The sequence below is a fragment of the Mytilus galloprovincialis genome, chromosome 6, assembly GCF_965363235.1.
Source record: "Mytilus galloprovincialis chromosome 6, xbMytGall1.hap1.1, whole genome shotgun sequence".
In the NCBI taxonomy this organism is placed as follows: Eukaryota; Metazoa; Mollusca; class Bivalvia; order Mytilida; family Mytilidae; genus Mytilus; species Mytilus galloprovincialis.
In genome coordinates this window covers 20,332,984-20,346,914 of record NC_134843.1, presented here as the reverse complement: position 1 = coordinate 20,346,914, position 13,931 = coordinate 20,332,984, and the positions used below count along the sequence as shown (strand labels likewise).

The 13,931-nt window shown below is 31.8% G+C and overlaps 1 long non-coding RNA gene across 1 annotated transcript; it reads right to left on the bottom strand.

Annotated features, from left to right (window-relative positions):
• Positions 1-360: 360 nt before the first annotated feature.
• On the bottom strand, positions 361-10,192 carry LOC143078025 (uncharacterized). Its single transcript, XR_012979003.1, has 4 exons — positions 10,035-10,192; positions 8,996-9,099; positions 8,353-8,620; positions 361-573 (listed from the first exon to the last, which is right to left on the bottom strand). It is a non-coding gene; the product is annotated as an uncharacterized LOC143078025 (long non-coding RNA).
• Positions 10,193-13,931: the final 3,739 nt, after the last annotated feature.

Below are 13,931 nucleotides of genomic sequence, written 5' to 3'. Positions count from 1 at the left end.
AATGATTTGTGGGACATTGCAAAATAAGGTGTTCATTTTCAATTACTTGTTCGTCTTTAATTACTGACAAAATCATCAATTTTTTTATGCAAATTTTCATGCAAACTCTTTAAATGATTTCGTGCCAGCTCCTTCCGAACTCATTACTTTGACTCGAACCTGAATAGTCTCCTTTACTCCTTAACATGAATGCTGTATGGTTTGGCAAATAAATTTCTAATGGGTGTATATCCAAACGCAACAATCCACCACACTCGAGGTGAGCATGCAAACTAGAACATCAAAAGCATTAACACGGCTACAACTTGCAGAAGGGATACCTTTATATGGAGAGGTAAGTAGATAAAACAAATAAATCAGTACATATTTAAATTATTGTCAAAATAAGCACAACCATTGAACAAGCATAAACAAGAAAAGAACCATTTAACAAACAAGACGCTGTATTTTTCCCCGTTTGTTTGTTTGATAAGACTGTACTGGATTTCACGTTATTTGTAGGTTTAACCACTATATCAATATTCAGTGTGCCTTGTTTTGTAACTTCAGTCGTTGACACCAAGACATGTTTCTCTGTGGATGAAAAATGCAATATTCAAAATTAAATATATGTTGCCATGTAGAAGTTTTTCAATGGACGTAATTAATTTCTCGGTTTCATACAAGTTACGTTTTCGGTTGTATATTAACTTTCTACGGAAGCCGATAAGGGCCATTCAAAAAAAAAATTATTATGTCGTAATTACGACATAGCATGTCGTAATTTCGACATAACATGTCGTTATAACGACATCGCTATGTCGTAATTTCGACATAACATGTCGTTATAACGACATCGCTATGTCATAATTTCGACATAATATGTCGTTACAACGACATCGCTATGTCGTAATTTCGACATAACATGTCGTAATAACGACATAGCTATGTCGTAATAACGACATCACTATATATATTAAAGAATATGTATTATGATTGCCAAGACACTAAATGACACAGAAATTAACAACTATAGGTCATATCATAATGCCCCCAATAACTAGAAAAGCTCCCGCATAATCAGCTATTAAAGAGTGACGAAAGATACCAGAGGGAGAGCCCCAGAAATGCTGTGTGGCAGACAGTGTTATTAATTAATTATTAGCTCCCTTGGTAAAACTCCAAATTTCATATTTAATGTATTTCATTGTTAAATAATTTACATGAAACTGAATAAGTATATATCTGTTAATTGCATAGCTTTTGCTATTTGAATTCATTGATTAAAGATATTTATTTATATTGTAAAGTTTAATATTTGTATCGTTGCAAAATCTTTGGTCACCTTCTTTGGTTACCTTCTGTGAGAAACTTATATATTTTATAGATCCAGATTGAACGTACTAAGTAACCAACCGGGGTCTATGTGGATTGACCTGTAGTCCTATCAAGGCAAACAAAGCTTTAATGCACATCTCATGGATTGTTGTCATAAGGGTGAATGGACGTATCGATTGCTTTGTAATTACTGTCAAACGATGGGCACGATGTTCCTAAAACACGACATTACACATAAAAAGCGGCGTCGAAGAGGGTTTTTGATAAATTTTTGCAAGTTTTATTTGTTTTTTTATATGTTGGTTGATTTATTTATTATATTACAAAATTTTTAAAATTTCTGATTCTGGTTCTGTTCGTTTTGTGATGTCATTTTATCATAAATTACCTCAAGTTGTGGAAATCTATTTAATAATGTTTACCCTTTAAGTTATTTCAACTAAAAATGCATTACTGTCGCAAGTAATGTGGGAAAGAAAGATGGGACGGAAGTAGATATAGGAAGATGTGGTACAGTTTTCCATAAGAAAGATATTTTTTTTAGATGTACGAAACTTTTATCATATGATGTTTAACTTTCAAGGTGCATATCATCTGTCATTGTAAAATTTCTATATCTTAATTCAACCCCAATACAAATATATCTGACACTCTGCAAGTAAATCGAACATTTTTACCCTTGGTTAAATTTGAATAGAATTGTATTTTCCCTGGTACACAAGTTGTCGAAATACACCCCTTCCATTACTTGAACCTTCAATTTGGCTTGAGAATTATTTCCGCACAAGTCATCTATAGTGTTTAATTTCTGATATACATTTTAAAATATAGTAATCTACTCCTGGATCGTCAGCGAAAACGGCTTAAATAATGCCGGGTTTTTAAAATTCGATGAAACGGTTTTCGTCGCTGTTTGGGATTTGTCTTTCAATTACTAGTACCTCCATTTCATGCACAAGTTTATATTGACGAAAAGTTCCGGCTTCGCTAGTACAGGAATTAATTTCATCACGACAGTTACAACATGAATAGCAGGACAAATCGCGAAGTAAAACACTCCGTGAACTGGTATAAGTCTTTTAATATTGGTGATTGCACCTTACTGAAATGACGACTTTAAATGATCTATGGAGTACTTCCACAATATAAATTTCAATTCGAATTTTACATTTAGAGGATTGTCTTGGTGTCTAAAATTTGTCTTTGCAAAAGTTGGACGAAGTTCATGTAATGAGATGTTTTTCCCCATTTCCCCATTCTTTTAAATAAATCGTTAAAAGCTATAAACGATTAATAAAAATAGCAAAATTTAACCTGTGTCGAAGCTATGTCCCCGGGTGGAGTCTATAGCAACATGCGCTATTCTTTTTTTTCGGCAGCAATCATCAACCTGTTTTTCCAAATTTCACAACACGATTTGTTTTAATTATCATGAACATTTAATTGAAACTTTAGCACATGTAACGACGGAAATTAGCGTCTTTCGAACTTTCGACGTTTGGACAAATTGGCTACTGTTTTGTAATGTGTGGAAGCATTTTATTCCTTTAAGACCCAAACATGTAGTTAATAAGAAAAGAATCTTGTCATTTTTTACTCTTCGTGTATCTAACTTTTGTTTTGATTAATTATAAAAAATACGCGTTAACTGCTTTGAAAAATGAAATATCAACTTGGACAAAATGGCTACCGTTTGAAAAACGACTGTGTAGAGAAGATTTTATTGAATCAGCAATATTTGAACTCACGAACAATGAGGCAAATATTTGTACTTTTGTTAGATATTATTATTGTCTTACTATTTTTATTCATTTTCTGCTACTTACAAAATTCACTTTCAGTCGTTGAGATAACGAAAAGCGTCGTTGGACATTTTTCTTATTCCCGCTTAATATAAAGCCACCGAGTCAAATAAAATTTGGCAAAAATAACGTCTTTAACGCCACAAAGAACCGACACCTGTCGTTGTTCCTGCCAAGTATCAAGAAGATCGGAGAATAAGAAATAGGATCACTATACATAAGATTTAAAACAGTTTTTCATAAATGTAACGTTGGACATCCGGTTTTTTTCACATAGCTTTGCTAATATAATCATCAAATATACTAGATATTACTTAGTATATGATCAAGAGCTGTAAAAACATAATTTGAAACATATATTGAATTTGCTTTAATATTTGTTCGTGTTTTCTAACATTTTTATTTTGTTTTGCGGATGAAATTTCGAAGATTCTGTTTTAAATCCTAGAGGTTGTAGAAACATCGTCCTTATTACACGAAGGCATGTAGTTGGGCGCTGGTTTATAGGTAGGATGTCAGTCCTCATATAATTCCTCACATATTAGTTCTAACAAGTAGAGAGTTTATCAGATTAACTCTGTATCTCCTTAAAGACGATCTATAAATTATATAAGTTTCTCACAGAAGGTAACCAAAGAAGGTGACCAAAGATTTTGCAACGATACAAATATTAAACTTTACAATATGAATAAATGTCTTTAACAAATGAATTCAAATAGCAAAAGCTATGCAATTAACAAATATATACTTATTAAGCATCATGTAAATTAATCAACAATGAAATACTTTAAATATGAAATTTGGAGTTTTACCAAGGGAGCTAATAATTAATTAATGTTAACACTGTCTGCCACACAGCATTTCGGGGCCTCTCCCTCTGGTATCTTTCGTCCCTCTTTTATAGCTGACTATGCGGGGGCTTTTCTAATTATTGGGGGCATTATGATAACATATAGTTGTTAATTTCTGTGTCATTTAGTCTCTTGGCAATGATAATACATATTCTTTAATATATATAGTGATGTCGTTATTACGACATAGTTATGTCGTTAAAACGACATAGTGATGTCGTTATTACGACATGTTATGTCGAAATAACGACATAGCGATGTCGTTGTAACGACATGTTATGTCGAAATTACGACATAGCGATGTCGTAATAACGACATGTTATGTCGAAATTACGACATGCTATGTCGTAATTACGACATAATTTTTTTTTTTAATGGCCCTTATCGGCTTCCGTAACTTTCATATCAATTTTGAAAATATTGAATCATATTCTTTTTTGTTTCAAACCGTTCATAAGCCCTCTGATATATATGTAATAATGCTAGTATTAATCTAAAAAAAAAATCGATAACTTCAATTTTTTTAGTAAGTCTGAATTGTATACGTATTACTTAATTTTTTATTTTCACGGCCGACACTCGGCTAACCGAGAGATTGGTCGGTTAATCTATATTGAGTATGCGGCTATATCGGCGGTTGGTCTGTTAATCGGGTTGGCTAAAGTCTGTTAATCAGGTCTTATTGAGAAAATCATTGAAATTTCAGCATGTTTTATTGTATAACTTTCTAAATATATTTTCATCATAAAAAGTATTCATGTCTAACAAAACAATTCAATGTACTGAATTGAGTGGTGTAATTATTATTTTTCTAGCTTCGATGTACGATCTATAAAATGAAAAGGCGGGTTACTCATCAATAAATTTATACACATTTTACACACATAAAATGTACACAAAATGACGCATTGGTTAAATTTACTTGCATTCAATATTTTGAACATCGAAAAAAGAAAGACATTATGTTTGTTAACCATATTGATATCATTGTGTGAAAAATCTACACGAAAATCTGTATTTTGGTGACATAAATCAATCTTTATTTAAAACCTGGTCTGTTAATGGGTCGGATGTATATAACCCGGTCTGTTAATTGGTCTGTTAAGAGTTATGAATGGCAATAAAAGTATAATTTTATTGCTATATGGGGTGTTATCGGATCAAATGAGTAGGCTCAAGACGAGCGGCTAAAATAAACGAAAACAACACATGAGCAATGAAACATAACATAAATTATACGGAAACAACACATGAAATTGAAAATTGATAAAATGGTTTCAAAAAGTGTAATATTAAAGTAATATTAATTTCATCCAAGAATGATCGCATATATCATGTTGATTCTGTTTAATTGTCATGAATGAACAAATTTGTCATCTACATTGGTAACCAGTATATAAATCAGAGATAAACGTCGTAATGTAACTAACCATCAGTAAGTAAAATATATTGGGATGACAAAATATGAAAAATAAAGAAAGAATAATGAGTAAGATAAATAAAATGTAGAAAAAAATTACATAACAATTTAAAGAATACAGAAATCAACAATACCCCCAATCCGGACCCTCATGGTATGCACGAGAATCTGGTTGGAAACGCAGAATATAGAATAATATATAAGGACAGTAGAGAGTGATACATTGCTAAAAACGAGAGAAAAACTGTTTAAGAATACACACATGAAACACCGATGGCTGTTGAAACAGTAACGGATTGCGATGTACTTATATTGGTGACAAATTCTAGAAGTTTACATGCGGACAACTATGGTGGCAAGTTAATGCCATTTTGGCATAAAATGAATTGAAACTTAAAATAACCAAATGTAGCTGCATTCGCTCCTTTCCATTTACTTCTTTAGAGTGATTTGTAAACAACATATGATTAAGTAATAGAAGAAAAGAACCAATTGGATGATGCTGACGAATTAGGGTTTAACGTCCAGTGATCAATATCATGTTCATATGTGAACGAGAACACGTTATGTGTACCCTGTGTTGTATTAGAAAGACACTTTCAGTCGGAATTGAGAACGTCCTACTTCGAACAGACACAAAAATTAAGGCTGATTGAAAACGTCAATAAAAAATTCATGCATATTTCAGAGGCTAATCCATATCACGCTATATTGAAGTGACACACCCTTCAATAAAATGCAAAGAAAGTCAAAATAAAAATGCTCTTTCTAGGATACTGTGGCACCGTATTGTCATATTGTTTACTCAGGAACATCTCATTCTTAAATATTTCAAGGGTAAAATATAAAGGTAGCAAAATTATTGTCGTGGCTAAATAACTCTTAACCGACACAATTTCAATTGTCCAACCCATTAACAGACTTTATTCCCATAATTTTCACTAAAACGTGGTATTATTCACGTTATTTTACAATTATGAAATATTTACTAATGTCAATTTATTTTTTAGAACCACAGTACTATTTTTTGTCCTTTAAATGATATCTAAATTTGTTTGTTTCGCCCTTTATTAAAAAAAAACTGCTATGCGTATAAGCATAAATACTACATACTTGCGCGACGCCTTTTAGTTTTACTGAAAACTGCGCAGACTAAGAAATGTTTTTACAAGTGCAAAATGTTCTATGATAGATATCGTTTTGTCAGACACTTTTCTTTTTTTGATTTGATTCTTATAACATGCCAAAAATCTGTATATTTAATAGAGTTTAACATTAAATTAAGCGTTTTACTCTTAACAGACGTATAACCAACCCGATTAACAGACCAATCGCCCATATAGCCGCATACTCAATATAGATTAACCGACCAATCTCTCGGTTAGCCGAGTGTCGGCCGTGATTTTGCACAGTATACAAAGAAAAGTGTGTGTCGTTTTTCAAATTTATAAATATACTACTTTGAAAAAGAAAAATACTTCATTTCAAACCATTTTTCCAAAAAATTGTCACATTTCAGACTTATTTTATTTTTACATAAATTAGCTGATATGTATTTAGTTATTCTCAAATTAAGCAGGAAACAACAAATATTAACATACCATACTATACTGTAAACTATTACATTTTTATTCAGGCAAGGTGTCAAGTTGACCACCATACCTGCCATCAAATTCTTCATCTCTATTTCAAGTAAGGTATGTGTTTATATAAATCTAGTTTTTCTGATTTATAGGTTATGTTTCATGAAAACTTGTGTCGTATGATATAAGTGATATGATTAACATAAATTGCAATAACTTTTCGTTCATAAGATTTAGAACATCTTCAAGAATATGATGGGAGCGTTTTAAAGGACCATCAACAATTGTACAGCTCTCGCACGGTCGGATGTTTAATGAGTATTGTGGTCTCTGATAACAATTTTCAATAAATTCAAATTCAGTGGTTTGTGGTATTCCATGTGAGATACCTCATCCAATATTTCGTCATTGACACATCTATTACTGATAATTTAAATGATCTGATTTTGTGCCCTCGGAGGAATATAGATAAATGATTTTTCATGGTGAGGCAATAGATTTATTTAAATGATAGTTTGACAGTTATTTTTGATAAACTTTGTATTTGAAATGACTCATTGATGTTATACCCACAGTTATAAATAAGCGTAGTACATTTTGCGGGAAAAAATAATTTCCAGGAGACATTTTCACGCAGGCCTGACTTGTCCATTCATCTGTATTTTCGATAGCCCATTTTGGTTCGAAATTAGCTGGTTGAATAATACTCATCATTCAAAAACCAAAAACAGTAATTTGTGCTGGCTTAATGTAAAGGTTGCTTGCATTTAAAGTTTGTTTAATCATGGAAATAACGAAATACGATTTTTTATACTATCATCAAATTGAAAACTAACATTTATCAAAATAAAAAATGTATAGACAAATTGCACCTCAATCTAGACAAAATAAAGTTCCTACTGTAATTTTATGAACCGTATTGCATAGGGGGTATATCAAAAGCCTTTTATTGCATTCTATATGACATAAATTTTAGACAAGAGCGGACTTGAAAAATAACCTTTTAGACTTTAGTGTTGTATTGTAATTGACTATCTTTTTTTTTCATATCGATTCTATTGAAATGTATTGCTGTCGCTAAAATTGGAATTGATAATTTCACTTTTCGCTAAAAGGAGGTTTAAAATTTTGTGCTAAAATGGGTTATACGTTGGCGCTTAAATGTCCGATTTGTTTCGCTATAATGTCCTGTCAAAGCGATAAAATGCCTATACCAAGTCAAGAATATGACAGTTGTTATCCATTCGTTTGATGTGTTTGAGCTTTTAATTTTGCCATTCAATTAGGATTTTTCCGTTTTGAATTTTCCTCGGAGTTAAGTACTTTTGTAATTTTACTTTCTAATATGTCCTTCGCCGAGTAGAATGATTGGCTGATACCTGTGCATTGACACTTGATTATCATACCTTGAATATAAATAAAACCATTTTCTTTTGGCCATGCTGGGTATGCAACTCTGGGTATTCTTATAACACAACGGTACATTCCTTCATCCTCAGAATGTACAGAACGGACTGTCAATGTACTGACAGTAATGTCGCTTGTGTTTGAAGTTTCCTCAACATGGTATTTGTCATGTGATATTCCTTTGCCAAACTGTAAACCAATAGCAATACTCTTCTTTCCACTAACATACCACCACTGGATCTGAAATTAACAAAATTAGTATCAAACGTCAAACGAATACATTTTCATTTGTTTCCTAGTTTTACATGGTATTCCATATGCACATACAAGTAAAGCTGAGAGCAAGACATTGATGAATTGATAAAAAAAAAAGGCGGACTGCTCCCTAAAACACGTTTAATATTGTACCCATGATATCAAACTCTGATTTTCCTATAGCAGGCACAATTAACGTTTTCCTACAATGCAATGAAGTAGGCAATTAAACGCCTAGAGTCCTGTCAAACCTTTTCCCTGTACTTTTTATTCTTTAGTCTTTCCGAGTTCACGGTATATTGCTTACATTGCTAATATTTAACCGGTTAGAATTTATGATAAACTTGTTTTCATACTCACATTTGAGTCTCCTCTGTTTGTCACGGTACAGTGAAACCTAACGTCAGTCCCTGCTTCTGTTGTAATGTTTTGAAGTCTTGATGCTATTTCTGGTCTAGAGTCAGCTGAACAACAAGAAGATTTTTCGTTGAATATATTGAATAAGAAAAAAGTAAGGGCATTGTAAGCCTGGCGGTGCCAAAACTACCAAAGACAATATGAAATACAGTATTTAAACATTTGATTCGTACAACGTTTAAGTTAAATTTTCCAAGTGTCATTTTCTTAAAGATATATTGAGATTATAACAATTTCTTACATAGTAGTTTTTTTTGTTTACTATATAAAATGAATAGACATTTCCTTGATGCGACGATGCATTCGTCGTCTTAAATAATAATCCATGGTATATTTGCCTCTTGAGTTAAGCAAACAATAATCAACCAATCAAATTATAACTAATATTATTAATGAGTATTATTATCTTACAATTTTATTTTTAATACCAGAACAAGCGGATAAAGCAGGGAACAGGTGATCCGGGCTACCCCTATTAGGCTACATATATGGAGACATTTTACAAGTATCATTCCAAATGTGGCTTGTTAATGATACCACCCACTTTTTCAATTTCGTTGATCCGCAACTGTCGTCTGAATCCATCTGCTAATCTGTTTCTATAAAACAATCTTAATTCTCCAAGTTTCTTTGAATGAGAACCCTTAGATGTTAGTTTCGTCGTCCAATTAAGATTCAGAGTCAGTTTGTTGAATATTTTTAAATTTTAAATTTAGCCAATTAATTTTAGAACTGCTTTTTTTGTACCTTATAATATGAACTAGCAATACTTAATTTAACAGTGTAATTATAATGTTGTAAGGTTGAACTAAAGACGAACTATGAATAGTAAATATAAGTTTAAATATACCATTAAACAGAAATGAATAATTTGTTACGGATTTGTTTGAAAAGAAAAGTAACTATCTAAAACATGCACTTCTTTTATTGACAAACAAGTTCCAACATTTATATATCATTCATTTACAATACGTATGCTTACCGAATGTGGTAGAAAAAAATTCTAGAATAAAAATAAGACAAATCCACATGGTTGTTGTTTATTGAAATGGTCATTTGGTTCAAACTAGATGGTATATGTCATATATAAATATTTACCCTTAGGACAAAACTATCTACACATCGTATCTAATATGTTACGAAAGTTCTGAATCAGAGATGTAATCAGGACTTTCCCTTCCACTCATTTTGTGGTTTATATTCTTAATCACTTTAGGTTTTATTTTCAATGATAAAAACAATTAAAAAAAACTATTGTATTTACGCGTAGGTGGTTTACTATAATTGGTAATGTCACAGAACTGTCACAAGGTCCATATAAAAAGGAAGATGTGGTATGATTGCCAATGAGACACCTATCCACAAAAGACCAAAAACATTAACAACTGTAGGTCACCGTACGGCCTTCAACAATGAGCAAAGCCCATACCGCATAGTCAGCTATAAAAGGCCCCGATAAGACAATGTAAAACAATTCAAACGAGAAAACTAACGGCCTTATTTATGTAAAAAAAATGAAGTTTACTTATCACATTTTACCGTATTAATGCATTAATATATAAACCTCAACTAAATTCAATCAGACATTAAAAACAGCCTGTATTTAAAGTATACGATAAAAACCGGATATCGATAGTTAAGATAATAATGATTATTTGTCACATAAAAATGATATAATTTCATTTATCATATACTTAGACTAAATAACATATGATTTTTACTGTATGATAATAGCATTAAATCAACTTAAATTCCATATTTTTCGAATTGGTGCTTAGCGGGCTGATATGAAAAGTTTATCACATGCTTCGAGTGTTATCACATGCCTTTCCGTAACGTTATCGCATGGCATTCCGGTGATACTCGGCAAATTCCGGAAAATATACCTCAATGCTACATTTTCATTAAAAAAAACTTACAAAGTAGTGTACAATCTCAATTTTATTAACAAAACAATTATTTGGATACTGGAAAGTATATTTTGTAAAATAATAATAATAAAAAAAAATCAAATTATTAAATAAATGCGTTTTTTTTTTAAAGTTTCAAACATAAATTAGAAAGTTACGTTAAAAAAGTTAACTTTTTCAAACAGTGTTCATTATGTATATTTTTGAATCATTTCTTTTGTCGTTTCGTCCATATTAAAATGTTGAGGCATCTGATAGTAAGATTTCATATAGAATGTACTAAATTTGGGATCCGACGTCCGTGAACTTTTCACTCTTTGAACTTCTATTTGGGAACCACGTAAAAGGATCAATATATGAATCTGTTATTTTTCTCCATTATTGAAGCATATGATAAAAAGATCATAACATGTCATTTTTCATATCGCATGTATTATCAGCCCTCGGTCAATATCAGCCCTCGAGCCATGCGGCTCTTGGGCTGATATTGAACCTAGGGCTGATAATACATGCGATATGAAAAATGCCATGCAATAATCTGATAGTACATGTTTGACCAGAAAAATATAAATACACAATATATTCACTTTTTATTGTGTCACCGGAATAATGTACAAATTGATAAAAGTGGCTGCCAGCTTGAGTCTAGTTGGACAATGTCCTGTAAATATCTGTTACACGTAGTAACAGGCAATTAAAAAAACATGTTGGGATATGTTTTGCTGCAGGAACATCAAATTTATATAAGAAAGTTTTTTTTTTATTCTTGAATGGCTGAGTTTTAGTATGGAACCATTGTATGTAAACTTTCTCTTATGAAAGAAAAAACAAATAAGTGTCATGGCTCTCTATATCTTTTCACTCATTTTTCTGTGCTGATTGTTTTGATTTTTTTTGCACATGCGTATATTGACTACTGAAGAATAATGAATTTTATCAAATTCACGGGTGTCATTCGGTTTAACGAGTGAATTAATCTCAAAAGAATATCTAACGGCGGTTAAGTATTGCGAGACGATGGTGAACGCTCTGGTACCGGATCGTGAAAGATATTTAATCGAGAAGACATATGAAAGGTCATCAAATAATCTAATTTAATTAATTACACAGACTTTACAACATAATAAAACTGTCTGTCAAAATGGTTCAACATTATGATCAGTATGTGAGAAAATCCAGTTTTAAAAGTATATACTTTTTACAAAACAACAAAAGGCAGATTGCTTCTCGACATTTCAATGACATAAAAAATGTAAACAAATATGATTTTTTTCAAAAACTCGAATAAAATAAGCTACTTTTATCCGAATAAGAGCATTCTATTTGAATGATTCAAATGGTTTTCATATAAAAAAAAAATTGCCAATGAGACAACTATCCACAAAAGACCTTACTTATATATAAAAAAAAGATGAACGAAAAACAAATATGTAACATATAAACAAACGACAACCACTGAAAAACAAATATGTAACACATAAACAAACGACAACCACTGATTTACAGGCTCCTGGCTTGGGACAGGCACATACATAAATAATGTGGTGGGATTAAACATGTTAGCGGGATCTCAAACCTCCCCCTAACCTGGGACAGTGGTATAACAGTACAACATAAGAACGAACTATAAAAATCAGTTGAAAAAGGCTTAACTCATTTTATGGACAAAAATACAAGTGGACGTGGCCGGGTACTTATACATCCCGACACAAAAAGACACAGTAAACAGATATTTTGTATAAACATGATCTGAAACTTGGTAAAAAAAGAAATATTTACACAAATTTGATTTTTCTGATCGTGAAAGATCACGTTCTACTTTTTTGAAGATCGTGAAAAGGATCGTGAAAGATCTGATGCTACGAAGACGTTCAATATTCTTCAATTATTTGTGATGATTAAAATTTGTTATAGGTATTGAGAAAAACTAGATATGCCAAGATCCTCAATAAATTGAAGCATGTTATGTATATTGCTATTATCCTGTAAGGTACATCCGGGACTTGAAACTTTTGTTCAAACGCAAACCTCGGAGGAGCTAAAAATGAACTGATACTCATAAAGACATAATATCGCTTGCTCGAGATATAAGCGGGGTAACAGGAGATTTTATTTGTACAAGTACAAATAATACAAACAAATTATTATTTGTGCATTTGTGAACATGTATAATAGTTGGCTGATTGTAGGATGAAGGTTTTTGTTGTCATGTGAGGTACTCACTTATCATGAGTTATAGGATAACTTCATTTTGTATATTAGATCCTATAATCTACATGTCCGTCAGACAGGATTCACCTGACCTCGACTTTGCCTTATTTCATGGATCAAGATTTAGTTTTGTGGTCAAGTCCGTATTCGTTAAGCTTTAGGATAACTCTGTTGTTATGATTGTAAGGTGTACATTTTTGACTTCTGCAAGGTTTCAAATGACATTGACCTCATTATCATGCATCATTTGGCAATGTTCGTTTTATGTTGTTTGACCTTTTATACCTGTATGCTATAGCGCCACGGTATTTGGTGTATGGTGTACATATCTGTCTGCATGTTTCATAAATGACGTCAATTGTATTTAATATATTGAATGATAGTAAGATGTCTATTTCTGGCTGTCGGTCAGGGTTCACATACTTTCGACCTTATGTTCCAAATTAATTGACCAAACCTAACTTTTACATTTGTTAGTTTCTAAGGTACTGTGAGGATCGGAACACCTATATTTGGTGTACGGGATGTTTGTAGAGATCTGTATGGCATGATTCTTCTGACCTTGACCTCTTTTTATGAACCATTGACAATCTTAAACGTATTTGACACTTTTTTACTTTCGATGTAAAGTGTTAAATTAAAAAAAATAATAGCTTTAATGTTCATATTTATCAAAAAAGTTACAGGTTTCAACCAGTTGCAGGTATATAAATGGTAAAAGAAATATTGATAACTGATAACTAGTACTAAGTCTGGTC